General features: G+C 41.5%; 1 protein-coding gene and 1 long non-coding RNA gene across 2 annotated transcripts in view; one reads left to right on the forward strand and one right to left on the reverse strand.

The window, feature by feature from the left end:
• Window positions 1-2,398: 2,398 nt before the first annotated feature.
• LOC122174489 (uncharacterized) lies at window positions 2,399-20,912 on the reverse strand. The gene is made up of 4 exons (XR_006176495.2): window positions 20,606-20,912; window positions 16,611-16,672; window positions 12,071-12,248; window positions 2,399-3,451 (listed from the first exon to the last, which is right to left on the reverse strand). It is a non-coding gene; the product is annotated as an uncharacterized LOC122174489 (long non-coding RNA).
• Window positions 6,690-21,121, forward strand: part of AKR1D1 (aldo-keto reductase family 1 member D1) — a 108,200-nt gene continuing 93,768 nt past the window's right edge. Inside the window, exon 1 of the mRNA XM_065581950.1 lies at window positions 6,690-6,786. The gene's annotated coding sequence lies outside the window, so the exon portion shown is untranslated. The remainder of the gene's footprint in view (window positions 6,787-21,121) is intronic.

Here is a 21,121-nt window from a genome sequence, read left to right on the forward strand (position 1 = left end):
GGCACAGTACAAACACATAAGAGATGGTCCCAGCTCCAAATAGCTCATTATCTCATTATTTACTATTTATACTGTATGTAGCACCCAAAGCCACAACCAGTGTGGCTCCCATTTTGTTAGACTCTGTAAAAACAAATAGCAGTCACTGTCCAAGAGCTGACAATCTAAAAGTCAAGATGTAACAGGTAGATGAGACAAACAAGTGTGCTAAGTTGTTGTGTAGAAAAGACAGGGTAACAGATGTAATAAGGTGTGCATGATTCTCAGCCATTCAACAGTAGGCACCACAACATGCCAGCTGCCTAAACCATTCCCAAATTTCAATTTCCTGTATGCATTACAGCAGAGATGGGTTTTGAGGTGGGACTTGAGGAGAACAAGATGGTGGCTTTGCAGATTTTTACTGTGTGCTTTCCCCCCTTTTTGCTAGGAAAAAAGGAAGAGAAGTGGAGAACTAAAGAAAGTCTCGGTAATGGTTTTGACTAGAAAATTTAAATCAAAGATTTTAATTTAATTTGGAAAATGAAAATTTCACAAAAAATCGTGAATGAGAAAACAATGTTTTGCGTCATTAAAACGATTCCATGAAAAATAATTCTCATTTTTTGATCAGCCCTAATGTTTTGTCTTCTCTACTTCCATTTTTTGTTTGTGATTCAAATTATTTGGCTAATGGGTTATGTGGTTTGGAGGGGGAGGTGGGAAGGGAGGAGTTAATTAGGAGCAAGGGAGTAGAAAAGGCAAAAGAAGGAGGAGAGGGACCTTGCACAGGAAGAGAAGGGAAGGTGAGAGAGAAAAGAGGAGTGTGAAGGTGGAGAAGAGCATGAAGAGCAAAGAGCATGGGTAAGGTACATTGGGAGAAAGGGAAGGAACTCAGAGGAACCAGCCAATCAGCAAATTGAAAGCCAGTCTGACATCAGCAGGACACAAGAGCTCAGGTAAACTATCTAGTTCCTGGAGCTTTCTACACCCCTGGAAGTTCTTACTTTTCCTCCTCTGAGTCCACATGGCTGGATGAGGGAGCCACATGGAATTTGGTATCTCAGAAACTCCTCCAAATTCAGCAGCTGTGGAACAAGAACTAAAGAGGGTGAATAAATCCATAGTTATTGTAACCCGCTCTTCTCTCCAATCACCTAGGAGCAGGCAACTGTTCACCTCTTGACTGGGTGCCTGATGTTCTTGAGGATAATGAAGATCCTGGGGAGGTCCCAGCAATGGTGTTGGATAGGTGGGATTCTTCTATCCACCCATCTGCAGCAGCTCTCTTCTCATGGGAAGAATGACAGTTGGCAGTGCCTCCACCTAGTTATGCCCTGTTTACCTCTGTTGGGGTACCTGAGTAGCTTCCAGGAACAACTCTGGCCTAAACCATGCAATAGGCCTAGCAGATAAGAGTAAATGATCATCGTTGTAAGGAAAATATTCTTCTGCTGCTGCTTTCATATGGAAATAGCAACATTTTACATGTGAATAGAAAGGTTTGAAATCTATTTGAGGACTTCAGGAGATGCAGAATGGATCTTTGCTATGCTTCCTGGAAATGAAAAGATGGGGCACTTATTCACAATGTGTTTGATGGTTTGGAGGTCTCTGCATTTACATGATGGAGAATCCTTGATTTTCCATTTGTGCATCAGCTGCGTGCATCTTCCACATAAGATCTTAATATTGTTGATGGTTGTCCACCATCTTCAGTGGAGAAAGAAACCAGGTGGTTTGACAAAGAGGTCATCAGGGAAAGCATTAAACTACTTTTGGTATTGGCAGCTCAGACCCATGAAAAACTGTCAACAGCTTTCCATTTTAGCAATTTTGAAGCTAAGAGGATGCTGAATGTAAACTTCTGTAGTGATGATCCTAACCCCCCCCCCCCCCCCAACTAGGAGTCACCATCGATTTCAAGCCTTACCTACCAACAACATCTGAAGCAGGTGAGCTATAAAACGAAGAGTCACATTGTCACATTCTGGCGGGGGCAATCCAGACCAGTGAGGGCTTGCGTCATTGCCTGCCCTGTAACTTTGAGTGCTTCACAATGCTTTACTGCTGTAGCTCCCAACCTGGGCTGCTCACAAATAGCCTAACAATATGCAGGCACACCCTGAGTGTCTAGTGTGCTAGATAGCTCTGGTTCAGCAACTCTGACCCCAGCAGCCAGTGTACAGCCCTGAAGCCCCTCTCTGGTTTCCACCAGAGTTGGTTACTAATTGCCGGGTGACCCCAACACATTCCCAATCTGGTATTTTCCCCAAACACTGTGCTTTGCAATGTCCAGGCTTCTTCGGGCCAGTTCAGAGAAATAAAAAGGTTCATTTGCTCCTTTAAAGACACACAAACATGTCACAGCTTATTAACTTAATGCGGGGCAAATACAAAAACCCCAGCACTGAGTTGGTTTGTGGTAAAAATGAAATAAATTTATTAACAAAAGATACATCAGATTAAATGAGTTCAGGTATAAGGAACGAAGGTAGAGAGAGTCACAAGTAAAACAAAACGAAACACACTTCTAAAAATCTAAAATTTAATCTAGCAAGATACAAGCTTTGTTCAAGATCATTTCTCTCACCAGTCATTCTTCCCAGCCGTGGCTGACTTTCTTTCAGTCAGAACCTTCCACAAAAGCACAAAGTGCTGCCTTCCTTTGTCTTCTCAGATGAAAGATCCTTGCCTAAGTAGGTTTCTCACCTATATTCAGTTTTAGAGACTTCAAACCCCCCACTTAGTTGAAGGATCCTCTTTCTCGGCTTGCAAGGGTTCTGTTCTCTTGTGTCTGTCTAGAAATGGATGCCAAAGATGGCTTCTGTCCTAGTGTATATCTCCCAGAATCCAATGAACTTTGGTGACCTCATGATGTTTTCCCCTTCCTGTGGGCTTCCCATCCCCCTGTATGATTTCTATGTAAATGGGGCTTCCATTGTTTCTGATTCCACCATGCTTAGTTTTACATTGGAGACATTCCCTCCTATCTGGGCAAACTGTACCGCCTCATACCAATGAGTTTTCATAATTCTTTATATAGTGTTAATACATACATTTCACAATGATATTAATCAGCAGTGTGTTGTTAGCTTTCAGAAAAGACCTCACTTTATTCACTTTGATAATACAGTAATATTGTATACAATCAGTTGATTCAATTGCTTGTCACTTGAGGTTCTGCCCCCCTGTCTTTATAGACCAGTAAAGCTTTGGAATGGATTCTTCTGAAAAGTAAAACCCAGACCAAGCTTCTCTCTCCTGCTGGGTGTAGATGCAAGCTGTCTTCTCTCCCACTTGTTAGTGTGAGATTTGCCTCCAACGCAGAGTTCTGTGCCATTGGAGTCACCCCCATGCCATCCAACAGCCACTTTCCTTTTCGGCTGGAGGTTATACCCAGAGCCATTTTCCCCTCTCTTCGAGACAGCAGTAGGCTAGAAAAGGAGGAGACTTTCTTGCCTCCAAGCAACTGTTGAGAGAGGGAGAGCAGAGGAGTCATTACAGCAAGTGGAGGCAGAGAGCCATGAAATAACAAGTACCAGGTGTTACATTGCTTTGTGAAATCTGCCCAGGAAAGGGGCTCAACTTTTCTTAGGGAAAGAGTTGATAATCCCACCTCCCACCCAAAAAGAGAAGTGGCTTCTAAAAACCACCAAGTACCAGAGTATTTTGTTACCCCATTCCAAGTTTGCCCAGGCAACACAAGAGTCCCTCTATCTTTCATGAAAGTGTCATTGGGGCTGGGTTTTTACACTGCTTTCAGACTCAGCTAAGCAGACACTAGTTGGCACTGTTGCTCCATTGGAAACGCTGATGAAAAGAGCTGTGTGATGAACAGCAGCAGCAATAGTGCCCCAAAGCCCAACCATCAACAAAACAGAAGGAACAGGTTTTAAGAGAGCAGTTTGTCTCATATATATTAACTAACTAATATATTAACTAGTAATTAATTGTACTCAGACAGTGGTGCTGGCTAACTGTATTGGTCCAGCTACATTTAATCCTTGGCCAGGAGCATTGCCTTCAATAGTGTGTGCAGCCTATGTGCTCTTTGTTATGCCCAGACTAAATTTTATAATTATCACCAGGTCATTGACAATCGTGCTCCATCTGAGCTCCAGCAATAAGATGTGCTTCCTTCTTCATGGTCTGCAACGCTGCTCCGAGAGAATTAAAATGATCATGGCCCAAATATTTAAACGAGCAAGATTACTTAAAACTGCCTAAAAGGGAATCCAAAATGAGGTGTTTTCTTCTACATGAGTGAGAGTTGGGAGGGTTGCTTTTTCACCACTTTCTGAAACAGTGATAACTGTTGTGCATGAGAGGGGTTGAGAACAGATGCTGGGTGGCTATAATGGAAATGCAGCCCAGGCAGAACTTGTGATATGGAGACACAGACATTTGACTTTGGAAATATTAGTGAGGCAAGAGGAAAACTAAAACCCTGTAACTTTGCCACTCTGTAGCTTTTCTAAGTTGAGGAAGTTTTCAAAAATTAGGGTGGAAAAAGGAAAAGCCCTCCCTCTGCCCCCACAAAATAACCCAACAAAATACCCACACAACAACCCTGGATAATATTCAGTGTATTGCAAAAAGTGAAAAAGGGGGGCAGGAGGCGGAAGAAATATAAAATCTGAAATGCTGAAACTGTTTGAAAAATAGTTTTCAAAAAATTAGAAAAAAAAATCAAAATTGTTCCACTCTGAACCCTGTGAAATGGGAACAACTTCAGAACGTCACATTTTTTGAGCCAGCATTGCCTAGGGGCTTTTACTACAGCAGCGTGCAAACCTGCTCTCCCCCAGAGACCTCCACTAGTGCCTTAGCACTGGCACGGTTGCCCTGCTGCAGGCTGTGGCTGTAGGACAGGTAGTGATTGTTCTAATGCAGAAGTTCCTGAGAAGGGCTGAGGGAAGCTTGGGTTGAACAGAAACAATGGTGAGAGGGCTTTTCTGGGTGGTTGCTTGTTTTGTGGAGCAAACCTTTTCTGGAAAAGAAGAACGATTGAGAAATAGCAAAGAGTCATTCATTGAAGGAGATGGCTCAGTTGAGGGGGGCTCTGAAGAGAAAATTGGCAAAGCAGCCAAAGCAGAAGTTCTCTCTTTTATTAAAAAAAACAAGAACAAGAGAGAGCTTTGTCTAAATATTGTGCCACGGAAAATATGGCAACAGATTTAGCAGCAGCAGCAGCAAAATACTTTCCTGCTGTGTTTGCAGCAGCAACAACTAGAGAACACACTAGGAGGTCATCTACACATTGCACAGGGGTTAATAGCCTGAAAAATAAGCAATTAGTTCCTTTATATTGAGGGAATATGATAAATTCCTTGGACTGGATTGGGGGAGGGGTGTGGGACTGAGTTCTCATTTCTGACTCTTCCAATGAACTCCGAAGTGGGAAGGGAAAACTGTTCCCTTCTGCAGTCCCATAAGAGAGTTTCTCCACCAATTGTTAGCTAATCGTAGAAGAACATTATGCTAGAGATTTTTCCTGTGTGCATGTATTCACTCAGACTAAACCCACCACTAATATGAAGGCAGCCAATGATTGTAAAATATTTACCAAGGAAAATCCTTGCACATCTTAAAAGGAAACAGAAAGATACTAAATATTAATTTCCCCCTCTTTTTGATATTTATTTACTGTACTGGTTATGTTACTCTATCTAGTTATGTACAAAGACCCCATCACAGTGGTGTCTAGGCATGGGGATTACGGGCTTAAGGGTCCCACCTATGCACCATGGAGAGATGGCATATGGCTGGAACATCATCAACAGCCCAACAGGCCAGTCAGAGCATGGTTTTAGACAATCTAGGACAAAAAATCTGTGAGTCCAAATTGTACACTGAAGTCTCTTTAATACACGGTCTAAACTGAGGTTGTAAAACACATTTGGTGAAGTATAAATTACATCAAATATGGTTTATGGGCAAGATCTACAAAGTTAGGGACTACTCACTACTCTTTAGTCCACAACAGATCTTCCACTGACATTAATGGGAAGTTCATGCAGTGACTGTGGGTTGAATTTGGCCCCTTGTGGTAACTAAAGTTTTAGTTAGTAATGTCACATTCAGATTACTTCAGTGGGAAAAAGTGACAAGGAACTTTTAGGCTTACTGTTATCTCTGTTCTTTGTTTGCTAAACCATTTTCACATGCCGTCGCAGTAACAGTAGAAATTAGGTGCACCTAATTATTTGAAAGTCAAGTTCATAAGGTGCCAACACTAGACTTAAGAGTTAATATACCACTGAAAAGAATGTGGGCAAATCACATCACAACCTGGAATAGCTTTGTTTGTAGACTCTGGAAGGCCACATCAGGTTTTGCACTGATTGCTCTTCATTTACATTGGGAACGTTTTCTTCACTCCCCTCCTGGCTAGAAACTGACAGCCAGATCCTCAACTGGTGTTAGGGAGTGTAGCTCCATAGATTTCAATGGAGCTATGCCAATTTACACCAATTGGAGAGCCGGCCCTTATCTTTTAAAAGACAAAAACTTGCATTCTGCAGAACCTGGATTTGCCCTGGGGGTGAGATAAATACTATTAGATAGCACGATCTGGCCCAGGGAGCAGGTGTTGGACCCCAGTGGCTTAGATATTTCTTTGCAAAACTTGCTCTTTTCAGGTCTGTGAAATGCTTCTTCAGTTTTATTCAGTTCACTCTTATTGCATTCATTGCAGTTTATCTCTTATTGCATTCAAAGCAGATGACTGATGGATGCTGTGCTAAACATTTGGTGAAGCGGGTAGAAGTTGATCCCAACCCCCACACACCATTGACTTCACTGGTAGGTTTTCTGTAAAACAATGACCACTGTCTGCTTTAATGTGGAGTTCAGACTGCTTAGGTACTCAAAGGTGTTAGCCTGTTTTTCTGAAAGCCATGCCTTTTTCAAAAACAGTATCCTGTTCTGAGGTCAGAGCTCAGGTCTTTTCTTAAGGCTCTCAAGAGAAGTGATGGAAACCTAGTCACTTGCATCATTTAAATCTAGAGTGGATAAATTAGTAGAGAAATTTACAGTAGAGAACAATTCTGCTGTAGTACAATGTCCCGGGGATGGGTGAAATGACTTAATACAATATTTTTTCATGCTCTCTAATTTCTATGATTAAAGTAGTTGACATCAACCTCTTTACTATTTAGCCTTCTAATTAACATTACCATGCTATTCCCTCTACTAATAGGGAATCTCATGAATAACCTGCTAATTACTTTGAAATAATTGTAAATATTTTAATGACCACCATTGTAGGATAATCTGATATGCTGCTATTATCAGATATTCCATTCTTCATTCTCATGCACGCTCATGTCTGTTCACCCTAAACTAAGAGGTGGCAGACTCACTGCTGTTCCTTGCTTTACAGAATGTTCCGAAGTCCAATCAAATGCTGTGAGAACAAGCTCCTCCCACCACCATATCTGGACTAACTCCTTCCTTCCACAGCTAGCTTCCAAACATTATCATGCATTAAGTTCTGGCTTGTTGATAGAACAAGGAACACCCAGGACACTAGTATGTCCCCTTTAGGTGCCTGAAAACTATAATGGGATCACCTCAGTCTTCTGTCTTCCAGTCTATCCCCTGCTTAACCTATCCTAAGCCAGAGCTTTCTAAACCATGGATTAACTTTGTTTTTCACCTCTTTGCTCTCTCCACAATCTGAATATTGTATTTTAAAGCCAGGCAATGTGGACACAATATAATAGGTGGGGTATGCTTAGTCCTCTGATTTGAAATGTTTTCCTTTGTTTTTCTTATTTCCATACTTTACAGCAGTGATACTCAGACCTCAGTGGTTTAGGAGCCAAATCAGCAATCAACATTACCCAAAAGAGCCACAGTAGTGTGAATGCATTGTTTCATTTACTATAGTACTATATATTTATATTTAAACAATATGACAGGCAAAATATTTAGTTTATCTATTATTCTCACAGAAAAATGGTTGGCCAAGTATTATTTTGTCAACTACAATTGGTTAATATAGTAAAATCATCCTGATTTAATTATTAACCAATCCCACCGTGTTTTAATATCATGTGCTACAATGAGCTGCAGGAGACACATTAAAGAGCCACTTGCAGTTTGAGATCCACAGTCTGTGTATTACTGCTTTACAGGAACAAACAATGAGACACACTCCCCACTGTGTCCATTATGCTGCGTTAACAAATGCATAATGTACAGTAAACGTTTTTCTGCTTCCCTCAGCTTGGGTCATGTTAAGAGGAGAATGTTCAGAATTGATAAGAGAGCAATGATAAAACCACTTCTCTGCCAATTCTACCACACATGTGACTTGCAATGAGTAGATGCCAGGCTTCCCTTACTGGACTTGAGACTTTGTGCTCAAATTAGAAGGGGATCCAAAAGGTATCAGATAAGAAGATGGACAAAACAAAATAATCAAACAAAACCTGAAGGACTTTGAAAATGAACATATGCAAGGGGGATACTTTAATAAGGGGTTTATTTGTTTCAGCATTTAGTAATGAGATTCTCTTAGATGAAAGAATTACATTCTCTCTTAGAAGGAAGCTAGTCACCAAGAGTTAAATGCTGAGGTTTTTAAAACAGTGCAGGAAATTTAGTCACACATTTTTCATTATAATGAATGTGAGATGTGTGTCTAAATCTCCTGTGCTACTTTGATACTCAAAGACTGGGGGTGGGGCAGGCAGAACAGATGTGGGGGTTGCAATGGGCAGGCAGATTTGATGTCACTTTCATTTCTGTAGAAAATGAGAGACCTTCCACTTTTTTTTCAGCCCACTGGAAGCACTGACCATTACACCATCTAATCTGATGTCTTGATAATCACAGGCCATTATATTTCACCCAGTTACCTCTGTATTGAGCATAGGTAAAAGTGGTAGAAAAAATAACCATTGTATTGACAGGTAAACATAACACAGGGTGCACAAGGGTCTGGAAGTAGAGAAGAAAAACTGACTAAGTTACATTCCATGTAAACATCTAATGCAGAGAAGATTCCCCCTTTAAATGCCTCCTTTGCTGTGTTGCCTACAAATCCTGTTAGGCTGCTGGTGTGCTAATACTATTGTCTAGCATGTTGACCAATATTATCTTATTGTTTCCGTGTATTCCCACACTGGTCTCTCTCTCTCTTTCCACCTATTGTCTTTTGTCCTGTCCTTAGATTGTAAGCACTTTAGGGCAGACACTGTCTTTTTACTGTGTGCACACAGCACCTAGCACAATGGGGTTCTGCTGCAGGACGGTGACTCACAGGTGCTACACAATACAATACAAATACTGTCATAAGAGAAGCAGAACAATGGAGAACTTAACCAGACTACGCTCACCAGGAAAAACCTGGCCATCTCTCCAGAAAAATACTAGTGAGCACCTAATATGAACAGATTTTAACTGATCTCCATGGCCAGAGGGCAACATAACTTTAGCTAAAGTACAAGACTGTTCATGGTATAAAATATGAACTTCAGTGACATGACAGAGGGAAATATCTTTAGGAAAATTGGGCTTGTCTACATGCAGAGTTGCACTGGCTTAATTAATGGAAACGATTTTAAACCAATTTAGTCAAGGCAGTGTTTAGTTTAAATATACTGAACTTAGAGCAGTTTAAAGAAGCTTATTTCAGTTTAGCTTAAATCAATCAGGAGCAGGTTAAGGTAACCAAAAATAAACTACTCCAACTAAAGTAAGTGTCCACACTAAATCGCTTAAAAAAAAAAAAATCATACCAGAGTCAAACTGGTGCAACTTTCTCATGCACACAAGCCCTTAAATTGAATGTGATCATTATCACATGTAACACACGCACTCTCAGTTGCTTCCACATCCTCTGAAACAAACAGTTATGATGCATGCAATTCAATGTTTGCTTTATCTTTTGCTGACCTAGTTTTTCCAGCAGCTATCAGGGTAAACTCCCCGCACTGCTCCACAATTATCCCTGTTCCTTAAGATTTAGATACTTGGTAAGAGCTTCCCCCCTCCTACCTGGACAGGAGCAAAGATTAGAAGTTTCACTTTTACTCCAGTAAGGTATAGTTCATTGAACTTGCACTTTGGAAACCTCCAATTCATTTTGATTGTAGCACTAACACATAGGTCAGGATAAGGAGGTTTAAACCAAAGGTCCTTTCGCGTTCAGTGTCAAAGAGTAACTCTGCTTACTATGTGGCCGGGATTCATGAAAGGAATTTGTACCATTCGCCCCCTCCAACTTGTACCACTTTGAAGCCTGAATCAATTTTCAGTATATGAGCAGCAGCTCATGAAATTTTGAGGGCATCGTAATGCCTAGGGAAGACAGAAAGAAGTGGGTTTTATAAAGCCCTACCTTCTCCTTAGGCCTTCCAGCAGGAAACTCCTAGAGCAGAGTCACAGCATAATAGTAGAATGTTTCTGTCTTTGTTAAGGAGGGAGGGAGAGGAAATATGAAGGCTTAACCTTAAACACTGACCTGAGTGTTTTCCTGAATAGAGATGGACTTGAAGTTAAGCACATACTTAAGTGCTTTGCTGAACTGGGGCCAAAGAGGGGTAGAAGCAAACAGAAAAAAATACAGCTTGCAAAGAGCTTCTTAAAATAAATGACATCAGCTGGTAAATATAATAAGAGATACTTTCAATTGCTCCAGATTAATGGAATCTCAATGATGGTTTCAAATTCCATTTTAATACCATAAAATAATTAGCAAACGAGCCTAAATTCTGGGGGAGTGAAATCCCTATCCAAATCTGGATCTGATTCTGAACAGAACCCCTACATTTATAAATAACTGGCCAAGGCAAAACCTCAATATCAGAACTTCTCCCTCTTGTCTCCCCACCAATCTTGGAGTATTAGACATATGAATCCAAAGCTAGATTGTGTAGCTTAAGCCCATTTCTAATATTAGTTAACTATAAATATCAAGCAATCCAGGTTTTACAGAGGCTTCAATTTAAATACACTACAAAAATCTTAATAAAAAACATTTTTAAGCCTATGTAGACCTATATCAACACACAGGCGCTTTCTGGAGGGAAAATGAGGGCACCATAATATGCCTCAGGGCTTTTAGCACACTTCCTATGGCTCCTCTGAGAGCTCTGTCCTGGGATAATGAACAGCTGGGCCTGACAGCTGGGACACGTAGTACGCTGAAATAACTCATAAGGGAACTACTAGCATGCAAAGCTCTGCTATTTGACTGCTTCAGCTGAATGATGCTGGTTAATCAATAGTGGTGATCAGCAAATACAGGGAGTCGCAGTGCTTTGATTTATTCAGTTCAGTGACACAGTAGATGCTGTTGTACACTTCTCAAAAAGTAGACTCTGCCTCCCAAAGTTCTCGAGCACAGAGAAGGAAGCCATTGTAATGTCTATAATGCAGGAGAGCTTATCTGCAGGGAAATTTCTAGAAGGTTCTTTAGGGTATCACTTGCCCTTTTCACACACTGCAATGTATGTGCAGAAAGCGTAGGGTATGTTTACATTAGAAACACTACAGCGACAGAGCTGCAGCACTGTGGATACATTGCTGTAGTGTAGACAAGGGAAGGGTTCTTCTATTGCTGTAGTAACTCCACCCAGTGCCAGAGTAAGATATAAACTAACTAAGCTACAATTTAGGGCCTCACAATATGAGGGGCCTCTAAAGAAGAAAAAAAACCTGATTCCATTTCAAATTTTATCAAAATCAGTTAATAAATAAAGGAGATATGGGAAAAATAAGGTTCTCTCTAAATAGACATTTTCGTTCAAATACAACAAAAATATACACATCTGGCTACACAAATACCCTTACCCTTCACTAATAGTTCATTATTGACAGGCAGGAGGCCAGGGCTGAGAAAAAAAATGATAATTGCACTTGTAAAATTAGTATTTCTACAAGTAAGTCTGCTATCAGTTGCTACTGGTAAAATTCTGACCATGCCTTCATAACTTATTAAATAAATAAATAATCTGACTGCCCATAAATTTGGGAAAAACGTGAGGTCGGAGACAGCTGTGTTGTGAAGCAATCCAACCAAGCTCATACTCGTATGTTAGTATGTTCTGTTTTCTTTTGATCTGTACATACATACAATTGTGTATTTTAGTGCGCATGCCACTTTCTGCTTCATGCACGATCCATGCTTCACGTGATTGAGTTTGTAGGGGATCATCTTATGGACTTGGGTTGAGTGGATCTTGACGAGGATAAATTTGTGTTGGCTTCCCTCCACCAGTTTTGGGAACCTTCTTAGTAAACATCAGAGAGTGCTGACAAAAGGATAAATAGAGAATTTTGAGAGAAGTGAAGGAAGAGACACATATATATCAAAATATTCTGAGTACTTGGTGACCAAGTTATTTCAAACTAGGTGCATATATGATAGGCTATTAAAGACTATAATATTCATTATATTTGCTTGAATATAGTGAGGAAAAACTAGCCTCTCTCAATGTCTGTCTGGAGATTACAAGTCTTTTCTGGTAAATTCTTTCTCTCTCTTTCGCACATATAACTTGTTGTCACTCTGTGTCCAAGGTGTTTACTCAAGATTAATTAATGGTCCCTGGGGAATGTCATGGGTCAGGCCCACGGTCATGCCTGTGCACTCCCAGGTGGGGCTGCGCAGTAGAGTGGACGGAGTCAATAACTGGGCGGGGCTTCTATGCCTGTTGTTTTCTGGCAGGCGCCCCCCCAGCAGTCATCGGACGGGGTGGGGGGCTTACAGCCCTTGGCTCATGCGGGCGGGTGACTCGCTCCAAAGGTTGGCCTGAGTCCCTGGGGGTCTTGGACCTTTTACCTCGCACCTCCAACCCTTCAGCAGCCAGGTAGTCTTCCATGAGGGTGGCAGCCTCCGAGAGCAAGGTCGGGCGATGACGTTTCACCCACTCCCTCCCTCTGGAGGGGAGGATCTGCGTGATTTGCTCCAGCACTACCACTTCAGCCACCTGATCCCCTATGTACTTCTCTGGCTCCAGCCAGCACCAACAGTAGTCCCGTAGCTTCTGGGCCCCCGCCCTGGAGCAAGCCCCCAGTGGGTAAGTTCTGGGGGAGATGCACGTCTGATCCAGGATAGCTGCTTTGACCTTCTGGTAATCTAAAGCATCCTGCAGGTCTAGATTGCAATCGGCAGTCTGCATGGAGCCAGTCAAATATGGCACCAGGAAGGTGGCCCAGTGTTCCCCTGGCCAGTGCGCTGTGGTGGCAACCCTTTCAAAAGTGACCAGAAATGCCTCTGGGTCGTCACCAGGCCCCATATTGGTCAGGTGTAGTCTCGTCAGGCCCCCTGCGGCTCCTAACACGCCAGCATGGGCTCCGGTGCGTGTGTAGGGGGTGGCCTCCATAATGTCACCACCTGTTGCATCAGGTGCTCCTGTTGGGCCTGGTGCACGGCAGACACCTCCCATAGTAGCTGTTGCTGCTGTTCCTGATGCTGGGCCAATTGCTGCTGCTGCTGAACCACCAGCTGTTGCAAAGGCTGCACTTGCTGCTGCGGGGCCGCCTGCTGTTGCTGGCTCTCCAGCAGCCATTTTAGGACCTTCTCGGCCTCCATTCACATAGGTCACTAGGGGGCCCTCATGGCCAAAAGGAAAAATGGCCACAAAAAAAACAGGGGAAAGAAGAGGGATGGCTGTAGCAGGCCTCTCTTTCAATGGGCCTCCCCCAGGCCCGAATTGTTACCCGCATTCTGCACCAAGTTGTCATGGGTCGGGCCCATGGTCATTCCTGCGCACACCCAGGCGGGGCTGTGCAGTAGAGTGATCAGAGTCAATAGCTTCCCCCAGGCTCAGGGTCGTGTGGCCCAGCGGCTAGAGTCAGGATGGGCCGTCACCTCGGGGGGTGGGGGGACCAGCAGCCAGGATAGGGGGACCCAGGCCCTCCTTCTCCGCTGGGACCCAACCCAGGGCCCTGTCGGTGGCAGGATTGCCTGCCACCAGCTTAGCGGGGATTCAGTCGAAACATGCTGAGCTGGCCTCCAGTTGTCCAACCAGCTCCCCGCAAAGACTCCCTGGGTTACTTCCTACCCGTTTCTCCACATCTCATGGCTTCCTAGTTCCCTCGGTTCCTTCGCCCTCAGTCGCATCCAGCCCCTGGGGGTTGAGGGTTGCTGTCAACTGGCTGGCCTCCACATCGTGAAGTGCCCATGCCCCTTCAGCAGGGGCCAGCAGCACACCTCCTTCCCCTACAGCAGTCTGCCCAGACTGAGCCAGGCTGCTCCCTCTTATACTGGTGTTGCACTTTGAGCATGCCCCGTAGAGCTGTGGGGGTGTGGCTTCCTTAGCCCACAGTGAGGGGTTAATCCCCACAGTCCCAGTGCTGGCCATACCTGCCCCGTCACAGGGAGACAAAGGATAGAGAAACAAATGCGAAGAGAGATGTCTGCCTAGAAAAAAGACTAGGATTTTCTGCTTGGTGGGTTTGGAGTGCGCCAGATATTTTATTATAGGTAGTATGCTAAGTAAAAATTCTTATACAGACTTATAAATCACATACCATATGCATAATACATTATATTTGTATAGTATGGCAAAAGAAAAATCCAAACAATTCATTGTTTTGTAGCAAAAATTAAATCGGAATAAAAATTTGTAAATATATTTTATGTATAGTCTGGATAAATTTTGTATTTCCCTAACAAAATTAATCAAACTTTTTTCATTTATTCATATGAAAAGAAGGATAATTTTCCTTATTCATGGTGTAAAAAAATTATATATCCTCTCTTGTTTTCCTGTGAGAACACAGACAAAATAGCACTAACTTTCACAGAAATATCCTAGTAAAATAACACAGGTTTTTGGCATATATATATAAAAAATAATTGTATATTTAGAGTATCTTCTCTATTGGGGCATCTAAATTATATAATATATATATATAAAATATTATTTGTTGTATAGATATATACATCTCAATATTTATAATATACAATTTTTTTTTACTGGTTTCAATAAACACTTTCTGCTACTAATTTTAGGTAATTCAGCATAACCTTCTATAAAAACAAAACAAATCAATTTATTAGAAAAATATAATTCACATACGATTTTCTGATGGTTTGCTTATTACCTGGGTGTAATTCATATCTATACAAGTAATAGCTGAGCTTTAAGCTTGTGGGTTATCTGCATCCTATATCCTCTATTGCCTCTTGTATCCTCTATTGCCATCTTATATCCTCTCAGAGTCTCATTGCGTATTTAGACAAGGAATTCCACAATTTAGATGCCCCAATAGAGAAGAAAAATTTCCTCAGAACTCTTCTAGTAAATTGTATTATTTACTTTATTTTTTATTTTTTTATATTGTATTGTTTACTTCTACTTTACTTACATAGGCAATTAGTTCAAAGAATTTGTCTAAAATTTATTTCTGTCATGATGTCATCATTACAGAGAGGGCTGCTGAAAATGAAGATTATTATTCTATTTTTACAACTTCGCCTTTGTATATAAGCAGATATAAAGCTTTTGTTTTTATATATCCAATGTCCTTTCTGTGAAAATAATAAATTCATTTTTTTTATGGTATGGGGCCTCTTACACTTGGCATAGTTTAGGGCTTCAAAATGTCATAATCCGGCCCTGACTCCACCTCTTTGAGAGGTGGTAGCTAGGTTGACAAAAGAATTCTTCCATCAACCTAGCACCATTTATACTGTGGCTTATCCATCTTAACTAGGTCTCTCAGAGATGTGACTTTTTATTAGGAGATAATCACTGGTCCCCAGCACTGCACTCAGAGTTATGGAAAGTGTGGCTAATTTGGTTCACATGAACTTTTGACCTTAGTTCAAATAGGTGTGCTGACTTCCACCTACCTATGAGGCAGAAGAGATGAACAGACCTAGGTTCAGTTTTTCAAGTGAACAGTTTATTTGCCAAAACATGCAGTTTCTGATCCACTGAAACTGTAAATTTGACATAAATCTGCCAAATAGCTTCAGAGAAAAATTTGAGGGAGGAGGGCATAGATTCACAAGGGGACTTGGGGTATGTCTGCACTGCAAAGAAAAGCCTGTAGCACCAAGTCTCAGAGCCTGGGTCAATTGACTCAGACTTGCAGGGGTCTGGCTGCAGAGCTAAAAATAGTAGTGTAGACCTTCTCACTCAGGCTGGAGCTCAGGCTCTAAAACCCAGAGAGTGGGGAGGGTCTCAGGGAACATCTACGCTACTATTTTTAGCTCTACAGCCTTGGCCCTGAGAGCCTGAGTTAACTGACGTGGGTTCTAAGACTCTCTGCTGTGGGTTTTTCTTTGCATTATAGATGTGACCATAGGTGCTATTCACAAAACCACTGGAAGTGGTGGTGGGTGGCTTATTGGGCCAGAGAGAGTTAGAATAACTCTAGAGCCTGATAGTTAAGGGTACTCATGTGGGAGAGTGGACACTTGAGTTCCAGTTCCTGCTCCAGTAACTATTTATGTATGTTATATACAAGTTCCATAGAAGACACTGAGAAAGACCTACCCCAGATTACTGTATAACCCACTGGTTAGGTGCTCACGACTTTATGGGAGATGCACGTTAAAAACTCTACTCTAAATCAGGGAGAGTGGGGACTTGAACCTAGGTCTCAAACATCCTAGGTGAGTTCACTAACTGTAGGTCTATAGACAGATATATACCCACCTCCTCTTCCTCTTCTTTTGTCAATGTTATTTCCAAATGTCCTTTCCTTTGTTTAAAAATGCCTAAAATCAAAACAAAAAATGTCATTTGCTCCAACATGAACTTTTTCAGTTTTCTGTTTTGCCAAGAAAAAGGAAACAATTTTGTTTTGGGTCAATTTGGAAGGGTTTTTTGTATATTTTCCCCCAATTTTTCACTTCAGCCAGCAAACTGAAAAAAAAATCTATTATTTGCCCAACTCTTTGATAAATCTGCTCATGACCAATAAAATTTGGACCTGAACTCTCCAGAAGGTTCATAAACCTTTCAGAAAACTACCCTGAATTTTGATTTGTAACAAAGTATCAGAACTCAACTTGTCTGGTTTCAGATTTCATGGGGAGAGTTTTGTTCTAACACGGATATAAAAAGAAACTTTTGAAACAGCTTTTTGGCAAGTGTTTGTTTGCTAATAAAATGAAATTCAACAGGGTTTTTAAAGACCTATTGTACCAGCACTCAGTCACAGGGAAACATTTTAAAAAGTCATTTGAGCTGTCTTTTAACATTAGGTTCAGACAAATGGAACCAACCTTTTTTTAAAAAAGTCACTTAAAAAAAAAAATGAAATCCAGGAAAGCTGACTTATTCCATTAAGGCAGACACCATCTGTGGGGGAAGACAATCAACTTTGAGCACTTTTAGGTAAGTTCCAACCTATATTTAAGTGTGTATGATGAGAAGACGGTCTTTCATGCTAAAGAAGTGGCTGATTGAGTGTTAATATGCTAGATCCTGTTCCCTCTGAAGTTAGCAGTTAAATCCTCACTGACTTCAATGAGAGCAGTAGCAAGCCAGTAAGTAGCAATCAAAATCTTCTGTTTTTCCTGTTTTGTTTTTTAAATCATCCTTTTCACACAAACATGGCCACCTTCATGAAGTAACTGCAACCTTCCATCTCCCTAGAAATACTGCAATTTTTGCAGATTCCTCTTACAATTCTTGTTTTGATCTGACTGGAAATAAGGTGTAAATGTTTACCAATGAGGGTAATGAATCATTTGGACAATTTACAAAGGGTTGTGGTGGCAATTTTTAAATCAAAATTGGATGTTTGTCTAAATCATATGCTCTAGTTCAGAGGTTCCCAAACTGTGGCATGTGCACCATTGCTGGTACATGGGTTTGTTGGAAGTAGCATGCTGAAAGCTCTAAAAAAACCCAAAACCAGACATTTCAGTTTCACTCATTGCACTCACTGCAGCATGCCAGGAAATGCCCCAGAAGTACGATGCTCTTTCCTGGCTGCTTCCAGCCATAATGGTGAACACTCACTGACCATAGTCATAGTAATTTTATTTAGCAGTGTATTGTGTGCTATGGCTGTGCAGCTAGGCGCTCAATTCCACAGTGCAAGATACTGAGGCGAACTTGTGAAGTCCGTATCGCACTGCCAGAGCTCCTCTCATTCCAGAAGATATGTGCATACAACAGGAATGACCAACCTGAGCCTGAGAAGGAGCCAGAATTTACCAATGTACATTGCCAAAGAGCCACAGTAACATGTCAGCAGGCCCCCCATCAGCTCCGCCAGCCCCAGCACCTCCCACCCACCAGCAGACACGCCAATCAGCCCTCCCCGTCCCTCCTTGCATCTCCTGATCAGCTGTTTTGTGGTGTGCAGGAGGCTCGGGGGGGTGGAGTGGGAGGAACAAGGGCATGGCAGGCTCAGGGGAGGGGGCAGGAAGGGGTGGAGAGGGGGCAGAACCTATGGCAGAGCCAGGAGTTGAGCAGTGAGCACCCCCTGGCACATTGGAAAGTTGGCACCTATAGCTCCAGCCCCAGAGTCAGTGCCTATACAAGGAGCTGCATATTAACTTCTGAAGAGCCGCATGTGGCTCCGGAGCCACAGGTTGCCCACCCCTGGCATACAAGGCTGGTTCAGAACAGCTGCAAAACCTGCAGCCCCAAGGAGTCCCTAGATCAAAGGCCCATGTCCAGGATTGCTTTTACCTGCAGATGGCCACCAAAGCTGAGTGAGTGTTAATGCAAGTCTGCCTCAGTTTTCTTTTCATTCAGCCAATCACCAACTAGCACCTTGTCTGGTAGTTGCTCACTATGACTCCAGCTTGCTGGATGGATTGTTAAGAGTCTCTCCTCTTTCAGGGCAGTAAAGAGTCTAGCGAGTCTCTTTATACCAAAAGCAGCTGTGCAAGTTAATGGGGTTACAGCTTCCCCTCTTTGAGTTACACAGAGGGACTAGGCAGCAATGTTCACTGTCTCGTTTACTTTTTACATTGTGCAAAAGGCTCCATGGCCAGAGGATAAGGAACAATGAAACTGAAAGAATAAACCTTGCAGGAACACATCAGAAAACAACTTTATAGTATTATCATCTAATATTTTTATCTAACACAAACATTTTCCTAAAATTAATAACGAAAGAAATCCATGACTTTGGGAAAACATCTGGATTCACAGTAAATTATCCCAAATTTGAAATGCAAGCTATTAATTTGCCAAACTCTGAGAAGTCATTCTCCCAGAAAACTTTTGGATGCAAATCGGCAACAAGTTCTATATGATCCCTGAGAGTTCAAATCTCAAAACAACCTAGAAGAGCTCTATGATTAAAATGTCAAACCACTGCTTCAGCAAATGAAAAAAGATCTGGAGTGTTTGGGGAAGCATGCAGTTTTTTGGTTGTGAAGAGCAGCCACTGTCCAAATGAATATTTTGCCAAGGATATCTTTCTTGTTTCAAAATTGATCTGTATTCATCCCAGATAAAATCTTATCAGGAATACAGAGGGTGGTGTTAGACTTTATATGGAATAATGAAAGGCCAAGAGTAAGTGCAGGGTATACTAGCTGTTCTAATTACATGGCACTGCCAGTTCAAAGCAGTAGTGGATTGGGGTACTCTAACCAAGGTAAACATTGGGTCTTTACTGAACAAAACAACTGTGGTAGGCTACCATGGATTGATTATATATCACACACCCAGATATTCATACACATAGCAAAGTCTATTCTATGGGTTTGGGTTAGCACTAGAGACAAGTTCTTTTCCCTTGCCCATGACACATATTGCAAATAATCCAGACCTTAACCCAAAGCACAAACCAGACAACTTTAAAGATTGGCAGAGCCATGGAATGCAAATAGTTGACCAGCCATTGAGAAACTTTTCTAACTTATTGAACTTATTGAAAGATAAAAACTAACTTTAACTGGCCCACTCTCCCTTGGCACCTGTACTTTCAAGTTAGACATTATGTTTCTCAACTTTCAAGGAAAGTTTTTTTATACAGAAAGCCAACTTTAATAGAAGTGATGGTATCCAAGATTAAGATTAATTAAGAAACAAAATTATTACTAGTTTATATCAATCTTTGAAGACAACTTTCTTCCCAAAACAAGCAACCTCCTCTACCACCCCCATTCATGTGTGACATGCTGGCAACAGGATCTGGACAGACAAGTTACCCCAGATGTATAGGATATGATCTGGAAAAGAAGACTGGCAATCTCAGTCTGTAGCACAAAAGAAGAAAATTTATTTAAGATACTCTTTCAATGGTATCTTACACTAGTGCATGATAAGCTTAAAATATATATACAGAGAGATTGAATGGGGGTAAGTGTTGGAGAAATAGAGGAGAAAGAGATTTTATGCATATATGGTGGACATGTCAAATCATTAGACAATACTGGAATGCTATTTGTAACCAAATATTATTATCATCATCCTTGGGTAATTCTCCTATGGATTCCTAGCAGAAATGGTCACATAAAAGAAAATGAAAACTTAATCTCTTATCTGTTAGTGGCTGCTAGGCTACTGGTAGCCTCTCACAGGAAAACAAATAGTCCAACTCTAGAGGAATGTTTAAAATATGGGAGGTTGTTATGGAACAATTAATGCACCAGTTACGTACCCAGCAAAATAGACAGAGGACAAATAGATACTTTGCTATTTGGTTATCATTTATTCAGTACTCAAAGTACACTCACCTTCAGAAAAGCCCAGCACCTGTCCAACTTCTTTGATTACTAAGATTTGATAGATATGCCTGCTTTGTAAAATATGTATAATCAGAGGTTTCACTCAATTTAATAAAGTCCCTAGAAACAGCATGTCATGTCATGACATTGCTTCTTTGTACATTTCACCCCTACCTTTGCTTCAGAGGTGCACTGTCTTAACTTTTTGTTCCCCTCCTGCAGTTCTGAGCTGTTATTTATTGCCAAAATATGGATCCAGAATCTCTCCCCATTCTCCCAGTTCTGGCTACCCCAGCCAGGGTCACATTCTCTGGTCTTTATTTTAAAAGATATTAAACTTTATAAAAACATGGAAGTACCCAAAGGGTTAAATGCTAAATACCAAAGCCACATCACACTTGTCTGGCACAAGGGTCTGTCAGTGTTGCAACTTTGAATGAGAGATTCAAATGGAGTTTTAGTGGCATTGGCTTATTTATCTTAAACCTACAAACAGGATTTTACAAACCATGAGTGCTGGTTTAG

Source organism: Chrysemys picta, chromosome 1 (genome assembly GCF_011386835.1).
Source record: "Chrysemys picta bellii isolate R12L10 chromosome 1, ASM1138683v2, whole genome shotgun sequence".
Lineage (NCBI taxonomy): Eukaryota > Metazoa > Chordata > Testudines > Emydidae > Chrysemys > Chrysemys picta.